Source organism: Bos mutus, chromosome 8 (genome assembly GCF_027580195.1).
Source record: "Bos mutus isolate GX-2022 chromosome 8, NWIPB_WYAK_1.1, whole genome shotgun sequence".
Classification (NCBI taxonomy): domain Eukaryota; kingdom Metazoa; phylum Chordata; class Mammalia; order Artiodactyla; family Bovidae; genus Bos; species Bos mutus.
The window spans coordinates 96,395,091-96,415,630 of NC_091624.1; the positions used below are offsets into that span (position 1 = coordinate 96,395,091).

General features: G+C 38.7%; 1 protein-coding gene across 5 annotated transcripts in view; it reads right to left on the minus strand.

Moving 5' to 3' along the window:
• LINGO2 (leucine rich repeat and Ig domain containing 2) overlaps positions 1 to 20,540 on the minus strand; it is a 1,449,181-nt gene that overhangs the window by 929,088 nt on the left and 499,553 nt on the right. The gene's annotated exons all lie outside the window — the stretch shown is intronic.

The window sequence follows — 20,540 nt, forward strand, 5'->3', positions numbered from 1 at the left end:
CTTGAATTATAATGCTTATTATTTATTCTCTTCCCTTATTACTTGTCTGTTGCTTGTTTTTATGTTGTTGTTCTTGTTGTTCAGTCACTAAGCCGTGTCAAACTCCTTGCGACCGTATGAACTGCAGCATGCCAGTCTTCTCTGTCCTTCACTATCTCCCAGAGTTTGCTCAAACACATGTCCATTGAGTCAAAGATGCCATCCAAGCATCTCATCCTCTGTCGCCCCCCTCTCCTCCTGTCCTCAGTCCTTCCCAACATCAGAGTCTTTGCCGAAGAGTCTACTTATCACATCAGGTGGTCAAAGGATTGGAGCTTCAGCTTCAGCATCAGTCCTTCCAATGAATATTCAGGACTGAATTCCTTGAGGACTGCCTGGTTTGATCTCCTTGCTGTTCAAGTGACTCTCAAGAGTCTTCTCCAGCACCACAGTTCAAAAGTATCACTTCTTTGGCGTTCAGCCTTCTTGATGGTCCAACTCTCACATTCATACATGACTACAGGAAAAACTATAGCTTTGACTATATGAACCTGTGGCAGCAAAGTGATGTCTCTGCTTTGTAATACGCTGTCTAGGTTTGTCATAGCTTACCTTCCAAGGAGCAAGCAACTTCTACTTTCATGGCTGCAGTCACCATCTGCAGTGATTTTGGAGCCCAAGAAAATAGTCTGTCACTGTTTCCACTTTTTTCCCATCTATTTGCCATCATCGGATTGGGACCAGAAGCCATGATTTTCATTTTCTGAAGATCTTCATTTTTTGATTGACTTTTAAACCAGCTTTTTCACTCTCTTCTTTCACTTCCATCAAGAGGCTCTTTAGTTTCTCTTCGCTTTCTGTGAAATAGAGTGGTATTATCTGCATATCTGAGGTTGCTGATATTTCTCCTGGCAATCCTGATGTCAACTTGTGATTAATCCAGCCTGGCATGTTGCATGATGTACTCTGCATCATGTATAAGTTAAAAAAACAGGGGGATAATATACAGTCTTGACATATTAGGCTTTGCCTTCATTATTTGTCTGTTGCTCATTTTTAATGTTAGTTTCCTTAAAACTTTTAGTAAAATGTTTATTTCAGAATGATTTCCTAACTTCACTGAGCTTCCTCTTCTGTTGTTTTTGGGTAGTGTGACACATATGGTGGCTTGCTTTCTTAAAGTTCTCAGTTCTATCTCCTGATTTTCATCTAGACTTTTTTCCCCTTTTAACTTCATTTTCTGTCCAGTTCTTTGTTAATTTCACTCCCAAAAGTTTCTTTTCAGTGTGAGACATTTCTGGAGAAGGGTGCTCTGGCTTTCAATTTTGAGAGTTCACTACATCTAGATCATTCCAGTCCCTTCTGCCACTTGTACTCATTTGTGATTAGAGTGGGTGAAATCCCATCTCTTTCTAGCAGCTATTCTCACTATCGAGTAGCTATTGATCCTTTTCAGGTACTGCTTCTGCCTCTGTGTGTATTCTCCTATTGTAGGTCCTCAGTCCTCCCATTGGTTCTCTGTACTTCCTGTTGCACAAATACTCATACCATGCATATCTTGTGGCTACTGGTGTCTTATCTACATCTGCTTGCACTCACTATAAATGCTATCCATAGATGTTTGCTTTTCCTATCAGTCACCGTCATTAAATACGGGGATTTGAAAAGACACAGAAGTATGCTTCCACTAGTATCCTGTTTTGCTAGAATTCCACACTGTAGGCTTTCACTGTGTGTTGAGTTAGATTTAACTGAATAACAAAATGAATGATAAGTTAGGAAAATTCTCTGTAAACCATAAATTTTTATCAGTATATACTGACATAAATTATACATCATTTATGCAAATATATGCAAGTCAATAAATTATATGGCATAAGAGAAAATAGGACATATGGGAAAGAGACAGAAATGTGATTGTCATTTCTTCCCACGAATTTTACAAGGAAAATTGGCAGATGCTCTTGGAACTCATTGTTGATCAGATCAAAGGATAGCATATCTGCCATTAGCTTCACTCCCCTTTACTCTGCTTCTGTATTTTCAAAATCATCCTAGTTTGATGGAATAACTAAAGACATTGACTGACTCATAGACAAGGATAACTAACTGTAAGTGTTACCCAGTGTTCAAGGTCATTTGCTATCATGCTGATCTTATCATCAAGTTTTACAAATTGCCCAACTAGCCACTGGAAACAGGATATACTCTGAACTTACTTAATTGATTTGCACATTGAAAATTCCCCCTTTTTTCCTGGGGTAGCTTATATAGATCTATAGAAATATCCCACAAATAGGCACCAGCTTACTAAAGGATCAACCTCATGAATTAAAATCAATGTGAATAAATTTCAAAAGAAAATTAAAAAAAAACACATTTTGGTAGCAATAATATGCATTAAAAGTATGATGCTAAAAACTCTACCAGCATGGTTCCATTACCTTCTAGCATTTAATATTAGACACAGGAAATCTGATTCTGGTTTGGCTATCTCTTTCTGTGACTGAAGCCTCCTCATTTCTGTTCATGTTTTTCTTTTTTTATGATAGCAGGTAAAACATACATTAAAAGTATGAGCTGTGGAATCAACCAGATGTTATTTACTATCCCATTAAATAAAAAGTCACTTAGAATTTGTGGGAAGCATCCGGTCCCATCACTTCATGGCAAACAGATGGGGAAAAAATAGAAACAGTGACAGACTTTATTTTCTTGGGCTCCAAAATCACTGCAGATGGTTACTGCAGCTGTGAAATTAAAAGGCATTTACTCATTGGAATAAAAGCTATGACAAACCTAGACAGCATATTAAAAAGCAGAGACTACTTTGCTGACAAAGGTCCATGTAGTCAAAGCTATGGTTTTTCCAGTAGTCATGTATAGATGTGAGAGTTGGACCATAAAGAAAGCTGAGTGCTGAAGAATTGATGATTTTGAACTATGGTGTTGGAGAAGACTCGAGAGTCCCTTGGACTGCAAGGAGATCCAGCCATTCAATCATAAAGGAAATCAATCCTGAATATTCATTGGAAGGACTGATGCTGAAGCTGAAACTCTAATCCTTTGGCCACCTGATGCGAAGAACTGACTCACTGGAAAAGACCCTGATGCTGGGAAAGATGGAAGGCAGGAAGAGAAGAGGAATACAGAGGATGAAATGGTTAGAAAGCATCACCGAATCAATGGATATGAGTTTGAGCAAGTTTCATGAGTTGGTGATGGACAGAGAAGCATGGCATGCTGCAGTCCATGGAGTTGCAAAGAGCTGGGCACGACTGAATAACTGAACTGAACTGAACTGAAGGGAACTTACTTAATCTAACTCTAAATCTTCTCATCAGTAAAATGGGAATAACGACGATAACTAACATTTGGAAAGTTGTGACATTCAGTGCTCTGATGTGTTTAAAGTGGTACTAGCTTAAGAATTTTAAAAACATCACCTATTAGGATGCTTTATTATTATCATTACTATTAAGTTTTATAATCCTGAAATTTCTCTAGGATATATCTAGGTAAAAAATCTTCGCCGTAACTATGAACAGTTTGGTAAAACATTACATTTACACATCAGAGTATTTATCACATTTTATTGGCATAATATTTTAACTTATCTATAGTTATTAAAAATTGAATGTTCAAGGAAGGCAGGGGTTTTTATCTGCCTTGCTTGTTGTTGTTGTTTAGTCACTAAGTCATGTCTGATTATTTGTGACCTCATGGACTACAGCATGCCAGGTTCCACTGTCCTTCACTATCTCCTAAAGTTTGCTCAAATTCATGTCCATTGAGTCAGTGATGGTATCTACCCATCTCATCCTCTGCCACATCCTTCTCCTTTTGCTTTCAATCTTTCCCAGCAACAGGGTTTTTTCCAATGAATCGGCTCTTTGCATCAGGTGGCCAAAGTACTAGAGCTTCAGCTTCAGTCCTTCCAATGAAAATTCAGGGCTGATTTCCTTTAAGATTGCTGGTTTGATCTCCTTGCTGTTCAAGGGACTCTCAAGAGTCTTCTCCAGCACCACAGTTCAATAGCACCACTTCTTTGGCGCTCAGCCTTCTTGATGGTCCAACTCTCACATCCATATGTGACTACTGGAAAAACCATAGTTTTGCCTATATGGAGGTTTGTCAGCAAAGTGGTCTCTGTTTTTTAATATGCTGCCTAGTTTGTCACAGCTTTCCTTTGAAGGTGCAAGCGTCTTCTAATGTCATGGCTACAGTCACTCTCTGCAGTGATTCTGGAGCTCAAGAAAATAACATGTCATTGCTTCCACTTTTTCCCCTTCTAATTGCCATGAGGGCCTTCCCTAGTGATCAGATGGTAAAGAATCCACCTGCAATGTGGGAGACCTGAGTTCAATCCCTGAGTTGGTAAGACACCTGGAAAAGGGAATGGCTACCCACGCCAGTATTCTTGCCTGGAGAATCCCACTGACAGAGGAGCCTGGAAGGCTATAGTCCAAAGGGTGGCAAAGAGTCAGACATGACAGTGACTTTCACTGATGGGACTAGATGATATGATCTTAGATTTTTTAATGTTGAGTTAACTATAACTACCTTGTTGCTTCCCTCATAGCTCAGTCAGTAAAGAATCTGCCTGCAATGCAGGAGACCTGGGTTTGATTCCTGGATTGGGAAGATCCCCTGGAGGAGGAAATGGCAACCCACTCCTGTATTCTTACCTAGAGAATCCCATGGACAGAGGAGCCTGGCAGGCTGCAGTCAATGGGGACGCAAGAGTCGGATATGACTAAGTAATTAAACCAAACCAACCAACCTTGTTAACTATTGCAATTTATGGCTAGCACAATACTCTGCAGACACTCATTGATTATGTGTTGAATAATGGGAAATGAATTAATAATTTATTTTCTTAAATATCTATATATGAGAAGGAACACCTTGAATAATAAATAGGGAATTGCTATAGTTCGTCTATAAATTGTTAAAACACAAAATTCAATGGAGTGCTTTCAAAGATCTAATTGCCTATATTTCAGAGATGTATAATTGGGTAGCCAGCCTCCAAAATAGTGAATTGGAAGGGGTACCAAGAAAATGTACAAAATAGATGACTTTGATAAGCAAAAGGAGGTGGATGAGGAAGTTATTCTAGAAAAGAGTTAAATGTTTCAGGTACAGTCACCTTCCTTTCAGAGAAGGTCAGAATAAATCAAGCAGATTATCTCACTAGTGCTGACTCAGTAATTCCAGGCTGACTAGTTAAAGGTTACATTCCTGGGAGAGGCTGAAATTGTAATTACATTAGGTATTTGGTAAGGGCTTCTCAGGTGGTACCAGTGGTTAAGAATCTGCCTGAGGATGCAGGGGACACAAAAGATGTGGGTTCAATCTTTGGGTGGGGAAGATCCCTGGAGGAGAGCATGAGAACCCACTCCAGTATTCTTGCCTACGAAATCCCATGGACAGAGGAACCTGGCAGGCTCCAGGTCACAAGGTTGCAAAGAGTAGGACACACAGAAATGACTTAGCATGCACCACTTGGTTTACTAACGTGAGCCTTAGCACAAGTCACTCCATTCAGTTTAGTTTAGTAGTGTCCAATTCTTTGCAACCCCATGAACTGCAGCATGCCAGGCCTCCCTGTCCATCACCAACTCCCAGAGCTTGCTCAAACTCATCAAATTGCTCAAGTTAGTGATGCCATCCAATCATCTCATCTTCTGTTGTCCCCTTCTCCTCCCATCTTCGATCTTCCCCAGCATCAGGGTCTTTACAAATGAGTCAGTTCTTCACATCAGGGGGCCAAAGTATTGGAGTTTCAGCTTCAGCATCAGTCCTTCCAATGAATATTCAGGACTGATATCCTTTAGGATTGACTGGTTTGATCTCCTTGCAGTCTGAAGGACTCTCAAGAGTCTTCTCCAATATCACAGTTCAAAAGCATCAATTCTTGGCAACTGGTTTATACTTCTCACCTTGTAAGATCAATTAAGTTCAGTTCAGTCACTCAGTCCTGTCTAACTTTACGACTCCATGGACTGCAGCACGCCAGGTCTCCCGGTCCATCATTAACTCCCTAAGTTTACTCAAACTCATACCCATCGAGTTGGTGATGCCATCCAACCATCTTGTCCTCTATCATCCCCTTCTCCTCCCATCTTCAATCTTCCCCAGCATCAGGGTCTTTTCAAATGAGTCAGTTCTTCCCATCAGGTGGCCAAAGGATTGGAGTTTCAGCTTCAGCATCATTCCTTCCAGTGAGTATTCAGGACTGATTTCCTTTAGGATGGACTGGTTGGATCTCTGTGCAGTCCAAGGGACTCTCAAGAGTCTTATCCAACACCACAGCTCAAAAGCATCAACTCTTTGGTGTTCAGCTTTCTCTAAAGTCCAACTCTCACATCCATACATGACTACTGGAAAAACTATAGTTTTGACTACATGGACCTTTGTCAGTGAAGTAATGTCTCTGCTTTTTAATAGGCTGTCTAGGTTTGTCATAGCTTTTCTTCCAAGGAGCAAATGTCTTTTAATTTCATGGCTGTAGTCACCATCTGCAGTGATTTTGGAGCCCAAGAAAATAAAGTCTATCACTGTTTCTATTTTTTCCCCATCTATTTGCCATGAAGTGATGGGACCGGATGCCATGATCTTCGTTTTCTGAACGTTGAGCTTTAAGCCAACTTTTTCACTCTCCTCTTTCAATTTCATCAAGAGGCTCTTTAGTTCTTCTTTACTTTCTGCCATAAGGGTAGTGTCATCTGCATATCTGAGGTTATTGATATTTCTCCTGGCAATCTTGATCCCAGCTTGTGCTTCATCCAGCCCAGTGTTTATCATGATGCACTCTGCATATAAGTTAAATAAGCAGGGTGACAATATACAGCTTTGACATACTCCTTTTCCAATTTGGAATCAGCCTGTTGTTCCATGTCCAGTTGTAACTGTTGCTTCCTGACCTTCATACAGGTGTCTCAAGAGGCAGGTCAGGTGGTCTGGTATTCCCATCTCTTGAAGAATTTTCCACAGTTTGTTGTGATCCACACAGTCAAAGGCTTTGACATAGTCAATAAAGCAGAAGTAGATTTTATTCTGGAACTCTTTTGCTTTGCTGATGATCCAGCGGATGTTGGCAATTTGATCTCTGGTTCCTCTGCCTTTTCTAAATCCAGCTTGAACATCTGGAAGTTCATGGTTTACATACTGTTGAAGCCTGGCTTGGAGAATTTTGACCATTACTTTGCTAGCGTGTGAGATGAGTGCAATTGTGTGGTAGTTTGAGCATTCTTTGGCATTGGAATGAAAATTGACCTTTTCCAGTTCTGTGGCCACTGCTGAAATTTCCAGATTTGCTGGCATGTTGAATGCAGTACTTTCACGGCATCATCTTTCAAGATTTGAAATAGCTCAACTGGAATTCCAACACCTCCACTAGCTTTCTTCATAGTGATGCTTCCTAAGGCCTTCTTGACTTTGCATTCCAGGAAGTCTGGGTCTAGGTGAGTGATCACACCATCATGGTTATCTGAGTTATGAAGACCTTTTTTGTATAGTTCTTCTGTGTATTCTTGCCACTTCTTAATACTTTCTGTTTCTGTTAGTTCCATACCATTTCTGTCCTTTACTGTGCCTATCTTTGCATGAAATGCTCCCTTGGTATCTCTAATTTTCTTGACGAGATCTCTAGTCTTTCCCATTCTATTGTTTTCCTCTATTTCTTTGTATTGATCACTGAGGAAGTCTTTCTTATCTGTCCTTGCTATTCTTTGGAACTCTACATTCAAATGGGTATATCTTTCCTTTTCTCTTTTGCCTTTTGCTTGTCTTCTATTTACAGCTATTTTTAAGGCCACACGGACAACCTTTTTGCATTTCCTTTCCTTGGATCAGTTACTATAAGCAAAACTTGCTTCCGTCTCCTTTAAGTAATTGATAAAATCTTGCTCCTCATCTTGTAAAATCCAGTCAGATCCCAGTCTTAAGCAACGCATTCATAAAAACATGCCTCTGGAGGCATTGCCTGAGCAATTCTCTGGCTTTCTTCCCTCTGACATCTTTACTATTAGTTGCTCCCCTTTTGAAAATCAGCCCTCTCAGGCAAGAAACTAGCTCTCTACTGAGGACCATTTGCACGTATGTAACATCAGCATCACTTTGGGCTACTTATGAGCACACATGAATGAGCAGTAAAATGAGACCTAGGCTTAGCAATTCTTCAGGAAATGAATGGGAAACCATGCTCCAGGCAGTTATTGATATTACTAAATGGCCCTTGAAAATTGCCCACTGGAGCTGAAAGCATACCCATTTCTGCTAGGCCTTGCATTTTCCTTAATTCTTGTTTTTCTTTCTTTCTTTCTTTTTTCAGAGAGTAACATATTCTTTCTTTCTTATGAATGACAGGCTTTGTAGGCAAGGCAGAAATATATGGGCTACACCTTGCCACATGATACTTTAAAGAAAGCTAACTTCAAAACTGCATGTCATGTGGATTAATACAAACAGTCAAAGAGGACTGAGGCTTAAATAATTAAGTAATATGCTTAAGATGGCAGTGTTATTTATTAATCTATAAGGTGAATCTGGGCTTGTTTAATCTAATTCACCCACAATGTAATGTCACTGAAATGGAACTGGGATACAAACCTATTGTTTCTAAACTCCTTCCACAATAGTTGCCTTCATGAGGAGTGAGTAAATGTTATCCAAACAATAATAATAATAAATGTAATGTTCAGCTATATTAGACAGAGCATCAGCAACAAAACTGACCTACATACAAAGACATACTGTTTGAAGGATGGCTATTTTCACAAGGTAAGGGGATACTGTGCATTGTTTATATAGGAAAAGAAAGATCAATGTGATGATGGTGATGATTTTTGCAATTAATTTGGTGAAATTTCAACATTTTCCTATTTAATGGGAGGATGCACACCAAATAATTCCTTCCAGATCCCACTGCCAGAAGCCTGCATCTCTAAGCTTTCAGGTTTATTCATTATTCATGTGGTATGTTTGCACAATATTATTGGTTATTCACTGTTTGGGCAAATAGTCAGATGATATTTCATTGTCAATGAAAACAAACGCTTGAAGTACCAAAACTGGATTCTGAAGGGCGCATATAGAGGGCAGTGTGACTAGGGAGAGGGCCAGATATGAAGAAATGAAAGGGCTACTTTAAATGTCGAAGTTTTTCAGTCATTGAGAATTCCATGGAACTCAGACTATATCTGGGTGCAAATCTATGGACAGTTACTTTAATTTGCTTTAAAATTACAAAATGATATGGTATCTATGCAATACAGTTATGAATATAATTACGCTTAAACTTTCCAACAGGTTAAAATAAATTTTATATATGTGAACCAAATCTCACTTAATTTAATGTATATTTTCTTACTTTTTATAAAACCAAAACTTAAAACACTTTAAGTAGTTGTGAGTTTCATCTATTTTTGACCATAGAATATGAAGTGTATAGCAAGAGCAACTTCCTCTTCTCATAAAGGTTTTCTATACAACATAAATATCTAAATGATGCTGGAATAAGTTTAGATAACTCTTCCTAAACAATTTTCTGAATAGAAGAAAATGTGGATTCCTCTTGAAATGAAATACATAATTACACTTTATATTAGTTGAATTTGGCAAAATGACAAGATGTACTCCACAGAAAATATGCTTGGTTCCAGAGCAAAAAAAAAATGAGGACTTCTTCCTTACACACACATACACCCACACATGCATTTTATATATATATACACACACACACACACACACACACACAAACACACAAACACACATTTATATCATAGAAAATAAGATCGGCATATTTCTTGATTTCTAAGTGATATCACTGACTTGTATGTTTAAAAAGACAATCTGTTCCAAGCTCAGTAACTTTGAACCTAACTCTGAACTAAACTAAAGCAGAACAATGAAACTTTTCTGGCACTAGAGGTCACTAAAACCAGATTACAGACTGATGCCTGCGTATCTACTAAATGTGCAGAGGGAGCATAATTAATCTGCAATCTAATATGCAGTGATAAAGAGCTGAAATAAACTCTATTTTCAGGAATATCCAAATTAGAACAGAAAGCATAGCAAAATTCAAACTTAAAATAGGGAAAGAATCAAAAAACTGTAGGGTTTTCAAGTCAAATTAATAAAAAAGAAAATTAATGTTTTCCCTATGTATAACAGCTGTATATATTCATTCAAAATGAAGCCACTGGATCTTGACCTTCTCTGTTTATTTGTTTTTCTTGTGAAGACCACATAGGAGCCAAGTGTTAAAGAAGCAAATTATTTGTGAACCCTTTGTTTTGTAGCCCTGGGAACAAACATGTTAATTGGGTCGTTGCCCTCTAGCATTACACAGCTGTACCATTACTTGGTTTTGAGGAAACAGTGGCTTAGTCTCTTCAAATAGCGAGCATTTCTACTTACGAACATCCCTGTGTGTGTCAGGTTTCACAGCGCTAACAGCGGAAACACCTGTACTTAGTTTCCGACTCTTCAGAATTCATGACCTGCCTCCCAGTTTCCTAAATGGCATACTAGCTTCTTTAATACTAAGTAGACATCAAAGATATAGGTCTTTGTCCTTAATGTTCTAGGTGCCTCGGGGAAGGGCATGGACCTCTTTCAGCATCAGATACCCTAAGTCTTAAATAAGATAATTGGACTAGGTAGCTTCAAATATCATAAATCTAGTGTTCTCCCAAGAAGAAGAATTGCATGAATGAGTTCTTGTAAGAAATAATTTTCAGACTGATAACAATTGGTATATCCCAGCTTATTCTCCATGTAAAGATACTGGCCTATCTGAAATTTTATGACATTTTCTAATATTTCATATATTGGGGAAATAATTTTTTAAAAATCTTATATGCCATTAAAGTCTATTAGTGATTTCTTTAAAGAGAAAAAGGAAAAATAATTGAAACATCATATGTATTGAATTTTGCTTCAAAATCCAGAATAATATTTGAGATGCTTGAGAAAGGGAATCAGCGATCACTTTGTCACCAGTAGCAGCTCAGGGGAAGCACTCAGAGAGCAGATGTCTGATGGATTCACCAAATAAAAAGTCAGCTTGTTTATTAAAGACCCGATGAGGTCCATAGTTCAGGAATTCTGAAGAAGTCACTTCATGAAATTGTTCTGTTCTAAGTCAAAAATCTACCTATAAATGAGCCCCCAGCTTTTGCGTGGAAGAAATGAGCTTTGGTCATCCTTGTGGTAGGAAAATGTCCACCACATGGAGAAAAGCAGAATGTAGTGAAAAGGAGGCTGTCATGATTTCTTCTCTCTCCTTTTCTTTCCGCCTCTTACATTTTATGTGCTAGTGCACAAATAAAATTAAAAAAACAAACAAACTTTTTTAATGCAAATTTTGAATTAAAGTAACTGAGCCCAAATTCTAACACTGAGAAATAGTTATTTAATAGCCTTGCCTTCCCTATAGCAATATGGAGAAAACTAATGGGTGGAAATTTCAAGAAAGATTAAAAAGACAGTGATTCAAATTCAAATGTTACTAAATTGACCAGTAGCTATAATCTTTCCATAAAGCATTTACATCTTCTCAAAAGGAAAAATGTATAAAGAGATATTATAAGCAGGGAAGTCAGCTGAACCTCTTTATTTCCATATGCTCCCCTTCCTCTAGACACTCCACAAAACTATTCAGGGCCCGACCTGTGCCAGGTACCATGTTAGGCTCAGGGAATGTACCATGTTAGGCTCAGGTACCTAACAGGTACCATGTTAGGCTCAGGGAATGCAACGATGAGAAAAACAGACACTGTCCTGCACTCACAGAGGTTACCATAAATGAGGATGAGAGAAGACTGTCAGTCAACTAAACAAGCAATAATGATGAAATGAGATTCATGCCAGGATAAGAAAGTTTGGAGACTCCAGACCATGGATGTCTCTTCCCTTTTCTGTCAATCTGTCATACAGAAGTTACTCAATAAATATGCATTGAAATATACATGTTGAGCAACTGAGACTGAAGGAAAACAGTCATCCTTGAAAAAGAAAGGCAAGCAGACAGTTGAAATACTTTCTAAAATGTTGCTCAGTCGGGTTTGACTCTTTGTGACCTTATGGACTGTTAACCCACCAGGCTCCTCTGTCCATGGGATTCACCAGGCACGGATCCTGGAGTGGGTTGCCATTTCCTTCTCCAGGGGATCTGCCCAACCTTGGGATTGAACCCAGGTCTCCTGCATTGCAGGCAGATTACTGACTGAGCCACCAGGGAAGTCCAGTTTTGTCCTTAAGTTCTCCAAAAATATACATTTTTGATTTCATTATTTTCATGTGAGAATGTCACAGGCAAAGGGTACCCTACTTTGGGAAAATAAGTATATAGGTACATGCAGAGGATATCTTGAATAAAGGCATTTTTTCTCTTTTTTTGGTCTGGGACAGAAAATAGGACAGGGAGAATCTCATGAAATCATATGGGGATTTGTCGGAAATTTGTGACCCATTCCGAGTTGCTTTCATTAAGTCTTGGCTGTAACTGCTTGTCTGATAAGCTGGGAAAACAAGTAATTTCCATGTGTAGGATAGTTAATAAATTCAAGGTACTGGATGCATGATTATTTTAAAATCCTGATTTATCTCTTGCTGACAAGTAGCCCCACAGTTCCTTCTGGCTTCTTGCAACATTAGAGAGCAATCATGAATGTCAAATTTTGATGGGCACCCGGAGGACCCTTCTCCACAGTCCACAGTCTACGTGGGTCTTTCTGACATGACTGACTGTGGCATGGAGCCATTCTCCACATAAAGGTTAATTGCTTCAGCAATTATCTATTACTGAGTGGTTGGCTGTGACTCCACAGTTTTGACTCCTACTTAAGCAAACAGTTCCTGTGTTAGGTTAATTTATTCCCTCCCACTCTCTATATATGTATGTATTATCTTTTACATTTAAGGAAAATGTTTCTTCTTGCCAATCTAAGTGAGATTCGAGCAAGGCCTTCATAAATCGTAAAGAACAGGCTAGATGGATGAAAGAATTTATGTGATATTTTTCCTTCATCAGTAACTCAGAGAAAACATTCTTATGGCAAGGCTACGAATCAATGTGGTCAAGGAAACAAGGAGGGAAATGTTGTATGGCTTGTTGTCAGCTCTCTCCATTAATGCAGACATCACTCTGAGTGAATCAACACTATAAGGTTATTTTCCCAACTTAATTGTCTTAAAAGTGTCATTGAGTTGGACTAGATCCTCATGAAATGCAAGAAGTTAAGAGAAACTAGTGAATTGCATACAAATCATTTTTAGCTCATTTAGAAATGCCAGAGCATAAGCACAGGGACAATCTTACTTTTGAAAAGAGAAAAGAGATCTTTTACTCAAGATTGCTCTTGATGAAATACTCGAGGGCCAAGGTTAGAATTTTTCAACTTGTTTTTGCAGAAACAAAACAAAACAAAATGTCTCTGTGTTCTCTTGAAGTAACTCTTTGGTAGCTAGAAAAGGAATTTTTAATTTACCGTTTTCACATGAAGTGGCTCTGAGCTAGATGAAGCATCTGTTGAGAACACAAGAATATTACATTTATAAAGAGTGAATACAATAACGCTTTAGACAGTGTTAAGTATTTTGCATGCAGGCAATCTATACCTGCACATGGAAGAGGAAATAAAACTTAATTCCATTCACATTCACACAAGAGAAAAGATAAGATGGGAACAGCAGAACCCAGTTCCCCCATCATTAAATATACGATGTACTATCTTTGAAATACACTGTGCTTTAAAACTTAAAAATGGCAGCCAGTAAATCTGTTACATAACATCAATTAGTTCACAAAGCTAAATAAATAAATCAGTTTTATCAGAATTCAGGAAAAGCAACATCTGGAACATCTAGCTACCTTTCAACAAATTAGAAAAAAATCTTTTTTTAAAATTTTAATATGTAGTTATCACTGGAAAAGTACATAGCATGGCATTATAATTATAACATATTTCCATAATTCATATAGTTGGTATCTCACTTCAGTTTAGTCGCTCAGTCATGTCTGACTCTTTGCGACCCCATGGCCTGCAGCACGCCAGGCCTCCCTGTCTATTACCAACACCCGGAGTTTACTCAAACTCATGCCTATTGAGTTAGTGATGCCATACAACCATCTTATCCTCTGTTGTCCCCTTCTCCTCCTGCCCTCAATCTTTCCCACCATCAGGGTCTTTTCAAATGAGTCAGTTCTTCCCATCAGGTGGTCAAAGTATTGGAGTTTCAGCTTCAACATCATTCCTTCCAATGAATATTCAGGACTTATTTCCTTTAGGATAGACTGGTTGGATCTCCTTGCAGTCCAGGGACTCTCAAGAGTCTTCTCCAACACCACAGTTCAAAAGCATCAGTTATTCCGCACTCAGGTTTCTTTATAGTCCAACTCTCACATCCATACATGACCACAGGAAAAACCATAGCCTTGACTAGACAGACTAAGTAATGTCTGTCTAAGTAATGTTGGCTAAGTAATGTCTCTGCTTTCTAATATGCTGTCTAGGTTGGTTAGAACTTTCCTTCCAAGGAGTAAGCATCTTTTAATTTCATGGCTGCAGTCACCATCTTCCATGACTTTGGAGCCCAAAATAATAAAGTCTGGCACTGTTTCCACTGTTTCTCCATCTATTTGCCATGAAGTGATGGGACCAGATGTCATGATCTTAGTTGGGATCTGGTTCCTCCCAAATTCCTTCTCCCACTTGCTGTCCTGTGGTAGGTCAACAATCAATTGTTGCTCATACCTTTGCTATGTTGACATAGTTAAGAATGCAGGGACCTCCTTGGCTGTAGATGGTGTGGGTTTGATCCCTGGCTGGGGAGCTAAGATCTCCCATGCTTCCTGGTCAGAAAACCAAAATGTAATACAGAAGCAATATTGTAACAAATTCAATAAAGGTTTTAAAAATGGTCCACATTAAAAAAAAAAGACTTTAAAAAGAAAGAAAGCAAAACATCTTGGGCTTTTGATTAGTTCATATATTACAAAGCAAGGGTCTTCCCCTGAGGAGGTTTGCTTCATGATTTAAAAAATATGAATCACTTTCTCTGAAAGGATAGCACCAGTTAGTTTCAAGATACTTAGTGACTATATAAACCAGAGCATCTTCCATTGTGCCACCACACACATGGTTAAAGTGAAAAATGAAAGTGTTAGTCAGTCACTCAATCGTGTCCAACTCTTTGCAACCCCATGGACTTTAGCCCACCAGGCTCCTCTGTCCCTGGGATTCTCCAGCCAAGAATACTGGAGAGGGTAGCCATTCCCTTCTCTAGGGGATCTTCCTGACCCTGGGATCAAACCTGGGTCTCCCACATTGTAGGAGATTCTTTACCATCTGAGCCACCAGAGAAGACCAAGGAGTACATAGTATCACCAGTTAAAGTCAACCACGTGGATCTTAGAATACCTTTCAGAACTGCTGAATGGAGGCCACAGCTTTTCCTCACTGCTCGTTCTTTTTTTCTTTTTTAATTTAAATTTATTTAATTGGAGGCTAATTACTTTACAATATTGTATTGGTTCTGCCACACATCAACATGAATCCGCCACAGGCGTGCACGTATTCCCCATCCTGAACCCCCCTCCCACTTCCCTACCTGTACCATCCCTCTGGGTCATCCCAGTGTACCAGCCCCAAGGATCCTGTATGGAACCTGGACTGGTGATTCGTTTCTTATATGATATGATACATGTTTCCATGCCATTGCCCCAAATCATCCCCCTCCCCCAACAGAGTCCAAAAGACTGTTCCATACACCTGTGTCTCTTTTGCTGTCTCATGACAGGGTTATCATTACCATCTTTCTAAATTTCATATATATGCGTTAGTATACTGTATTGGTGTTTTTCTTTCTGGCTTACTTCACTCTGTATAATCGGCTCTAGTTTCATCCACCTCATTAGAACTGATTCAAATGTATTCTTTTTAATGGCTGAGTAATACTCCATTGTGTATATGTACCACAACTTGCTTATCCATTCATCTGCTGATGAACATCTAGGTTGCTTCCATGTCCTGCTTATTGTAAACAGTGCTGCGATGAACATCGGGCTACACGTGTCTCTTTCAATTCTGGTTTCCTCGGTGTGTATGCCCAGCAGTGCAATTGCTGGGTCATAAGGCAGTTCTATTTCCAGTTTTTTAAGGAATCTCTTCACTGCTCATTCTTAAATTTCATAGGAAGATGTTTCTAACGTACATATTGTTTTCACCCCACGACATGCTTTCAACACTGGCAAATCTACCTGGTAGCAGGATGAAGTGACACTTTAACCTAATGCTGATTCACAGTGTGGAAACACTGTATTATTTGCCTTTATCCATCTCTTCTCTCTTATGCATTAGTTGCATGGGAAATTCAAGCAAAATATGTCTTTACTGCTCTTGTTCTTTTCTCAAAAACCATGAAAACATGAAAATAAAACCTTCTATGTCAGCTAATCTCATAACTTCCAACTCCTTGTTTTGTTCCGTATGCATAGCTTAATTCTGATGGAATATTATGGAAAGTGGTCTTAAATGAGTCATAGGATTTTGTAAAAGAAAGTAAACTTGGGTGTTTTAATAAATGAGATCAATATAAATTCAAGGGAAACATTTGTTAAAAAGAAAGTGACTGTTGCCACTGAAGTCAAGGAACTTGGTAGCCCTGCTGTCCTCTGCATTGTTCAAATCCAGAATATGAGGTAATGTCAGTTTGGGTATCACGTGCTAAGTTCAATATTGTATGCATTTTAACTGACACTTAAAATAGAAAGTCGTTTTGTGAGTGACTGTCTTTGTACTGCTGCAATGAAGAGCTTATAGGCCAAGAAGTAAAGTTTATAAGAAGGTGGATTTTATTTATTTCTATACTAGAAATAAATATCTAGAAATTGGAATTGTTTAGCATTATGTGCCTACTCTCTACAAAGCAAAGTGATGAAAAGAAAGCTAAAAGATATCAGCAATGTGAAAGAGGGAGACAGGAGCATCTCCTAAGGTCCTGTCCAGCTCTTGAGTATGAGTGAGTGAAAGTCGTTCAATCTTGTCCGACTCTTTGCGACCCTATGAACTATACAGTCCACGGAATTCTCTAGGCCAGAATACTGGAGTGGGTAGCCTTTCCCTTCTCCAGGGGATCTTCCCAACCCAGGGATGGAACCCAGGTCTCCCGCATTGCAGGCGAATTCTTTACCATCTGAGCCACAAGGGAAGCCCTTTCCAGCTCTTCAGTACATATATTTCTCATTACCATATTGAGCTCAATTTTCGTTCTCTTTTCTTGGTGTCTTCAGCTCTTTCTTTCTGCCAGCTCTGTCACAGGCCATCTGCTCTCTTGTGTTGCTCTTATTACTAGTTACAGGTGACTACTCTTTTTTTTTGTAATCATTGTATATAATTTACAATTATATACAAATTATATACAAATATATACAATTTACATTCTTCCTAGCTCTACTCTTCCTTATCCTATGTACTGAGACATTTAACCAATAAGGAGGCATATGAACAGAGTTAAGGGCTCCAAGTAGTTGCTGGAATTTTCAAATATGATCTTATTATCATTATACATGGGCTTCACTGGTGGCTCAGTGGTAAAGAATCTGACTACCAATGCAGGACACGTGGGTTCCATCCCTGGGTTGGGAAGATCCCCTGGAAAAGGAAATGGCAACCCATTCCTATATTCTTACTTGGGAAATCCCAGGGACAGAGGAGCCTCATGTGTTATAGTCCATGGGGTCACGGATAGGACTTAGCAACTAAACCAACAACACTAAACAGTCATTATATGTATATATGTGAGGTGATGTTGAGCAGTAGATTAGTTGCTGTTTCTTTAAAAGTGAAGAAAATCAGTAGGGAATTAACAGTAACAAATATATTTTCAAAAATCTAATTTTAAGGTAATAAAAATTATATTTCAATATGTGTATTTGTCTATATAGTAACAGTCATAAAATGGCTTATCTAGAAATGACCTTAGAAGGTTTTTATTCCAGCTCTATCATTTTATACACGAGGATACTGAGACCCATGTAGGGGTGTGACCTTACTCTCTATATTGGTAGAGTTAGAAACAAAGCTGACTCTAGAGCCCATTTATTTCTCTTAGTCTCTGTCCTGTTATGGTCTGCTTTGGAAAAACATAAATTGAAAATGCTCTGACAGAAGCTGAACAACCAGATACCAGGTTCTTACAGGACTATAGAAGGAATTTCAGCACAGGTTGGAAGGTTAGACTCTTAGAGAATCTCCAAGGTGTGCTTTCCAATACCAAGATTTTATTCATTTTGCATTTGGAAATAAATTGTGACAAAGAGGAAGAAAGAGATGGAGAATTTCCATAAAGGTAGCATGTTGAAATTTTTGAAGCTGTTTGTCCATTATAAGAGCAAAATAAAATCATTAATTTTCCATCTCTGCATTTGGCAGTATGTCCTGTTTAGAAAAACGAACCATCAACGCTTTCCATACTCCATTGTCTCTTAAAATTTTACATGTTATTAGACAATTGGTAAGGTAAAAGGCATGAAGTGGACTCTATATTTCATTGGCATCATATTACGGCTGCAAGAATATAGGTTGCCAAATACCACTGCCATTCAATTCATGAAGCAAAGAAAGAGAGGTTTGCATACAAAAATAGCACCTGGCCGGCATTCAGAGAAATTTGCACAAAAGGAAAAAAACAATCTCCTGCTCTAAAAAAAAAGATTAAAACTATTTACACTACAAATGAAAACCTCAATACCACTTCTTATTTGGCGACATTAGGAACATTTTCAATTAAATTTAAATTCAAATGTGATTGCCAAACATTTTTTAAAAGCAAGGCTGAAATACCTCCAAGGGAATTTGAGTATTTTTACAGCAATATTTAGGCATGCTATAGATTTTTGAATGTTGAAGTGGGGGAGAATTGATCATTTCCTCCTTGATTCCCTAATTTCTCTAGTTACCTCATATATCACTAATTCCTAAAATTCCAATTTGCAAGCCAGATTCTACAACCTTCGTTCAACAGCATTAATGAATGAAATATTTCACTTGTGAATCATGCAGTGACTCTTCAGTGAGAGGTTAGAAGGACCACAGAATCCAGGTGACTCTGATTCAACTGTGAAAACAGATGAAGCAACTGCTTATAATTTGTATCAAGATATGTAACAAATGATTAGAGGCAAAGCAGCAGCAGGTACTTTGAATTCTGGTACACAAAAATAAAATGTGTGATGGGAAACTCTCTTCATCTTTACCACCATGAAAAATTTGTTCCTTATATGAAAGCCACCCTAGCAGCATGGGAGTGAAATAAGATCAGTGAACGGCAAGAGTCCATTCTTCTCCCTGACACCTCAAGAAGTATAAGGTAAGAACAACTCAACTGAAGATGTTCAACTTAAGATCTGTTGGCAGGCAATGTTATTACATACAGAAATAAACATATGTTGTTCATGTACCAAATAATAAACACATATTTAAATACTTTGCCTTTAATTGGACAGTTGCTAAAATGTGGTACACATAAAGGATGAGATGGCTGGATGGCATCACTGTCTCAGTGGACATGAGTTTGAGCAAGCTCTGGGAGATGGTGAAGGACAAGGAAGCCTGGCGTGCTGCAGTCCATGGGGTCGCAAAGAGTCGAACATGACTCAGCGACTGGACAACAACAACAACATAAAGCACAATGGGAACACAAACCCCAGGGCAAACACTCTCCCTAGATGGCACAGTGAAATCTGCACAGGGAAAGTAACATTTGAGCTGGGTGTGGATAAATGGGATTTCATAAGGCAGAAAAGAGAGCAAAGGGCATTCCAGGTAGAGGGAACCATAGGTACAGAATCAGTGTGAAGAAGGAAGTATTATTTAAAAAAGCATTCTCTTTCACTTCTCAGAGACAACTCGTTTCCAGCTTCTTGTAGGGGGAGACTGGTGTTTCTTCCTATTTTTGCTCAATTTATCAAGTAAAAATTTGTACAAGTTTATCAAGGACCCATTGCACATGTGTGCATGCTAAGTTGCTTCAGTCATGTCTGACTCTGTGAGCCCCCATAGATTACAGCCAGCCAGACTTCTCTGACAATGGGATTCTCCAGGCAAGGATACACTGGAGTGGATTGCCGTGCCCTCCTCCAGGGGATCTTCCCAACCCAGGGATATTAGATTTTGAAGAATGGAAGATAAAAGTTGGGCATGCATTTCCCATCAAGTAGCAAGCCATTTAAACACAGAGAGAAGGTGTGGTGTAACAGACAAGCTATAGGCTTTGGAGTTAGACTTCAGACTGAGTTCTAGTTCAGCTTCTTCCTGGCGGTGTGACATGTGTTGCTAATTTCAACTAGAAGACTCAACTTCCTCAGCAACACAACAGGCATCCCAAAACTTGGGATCATTTCATGGTCATTATAGAGATAAGAGTAAAATGGTTTTATGTTTGGCACAGAGTTGATACTCAAAGACTAACAAAACAAAACAACACCAAAAGCTGCCCCCCATTTAAATTGTTCTCAGCAAAGAACTGAATAGTAGCATAAGATAATG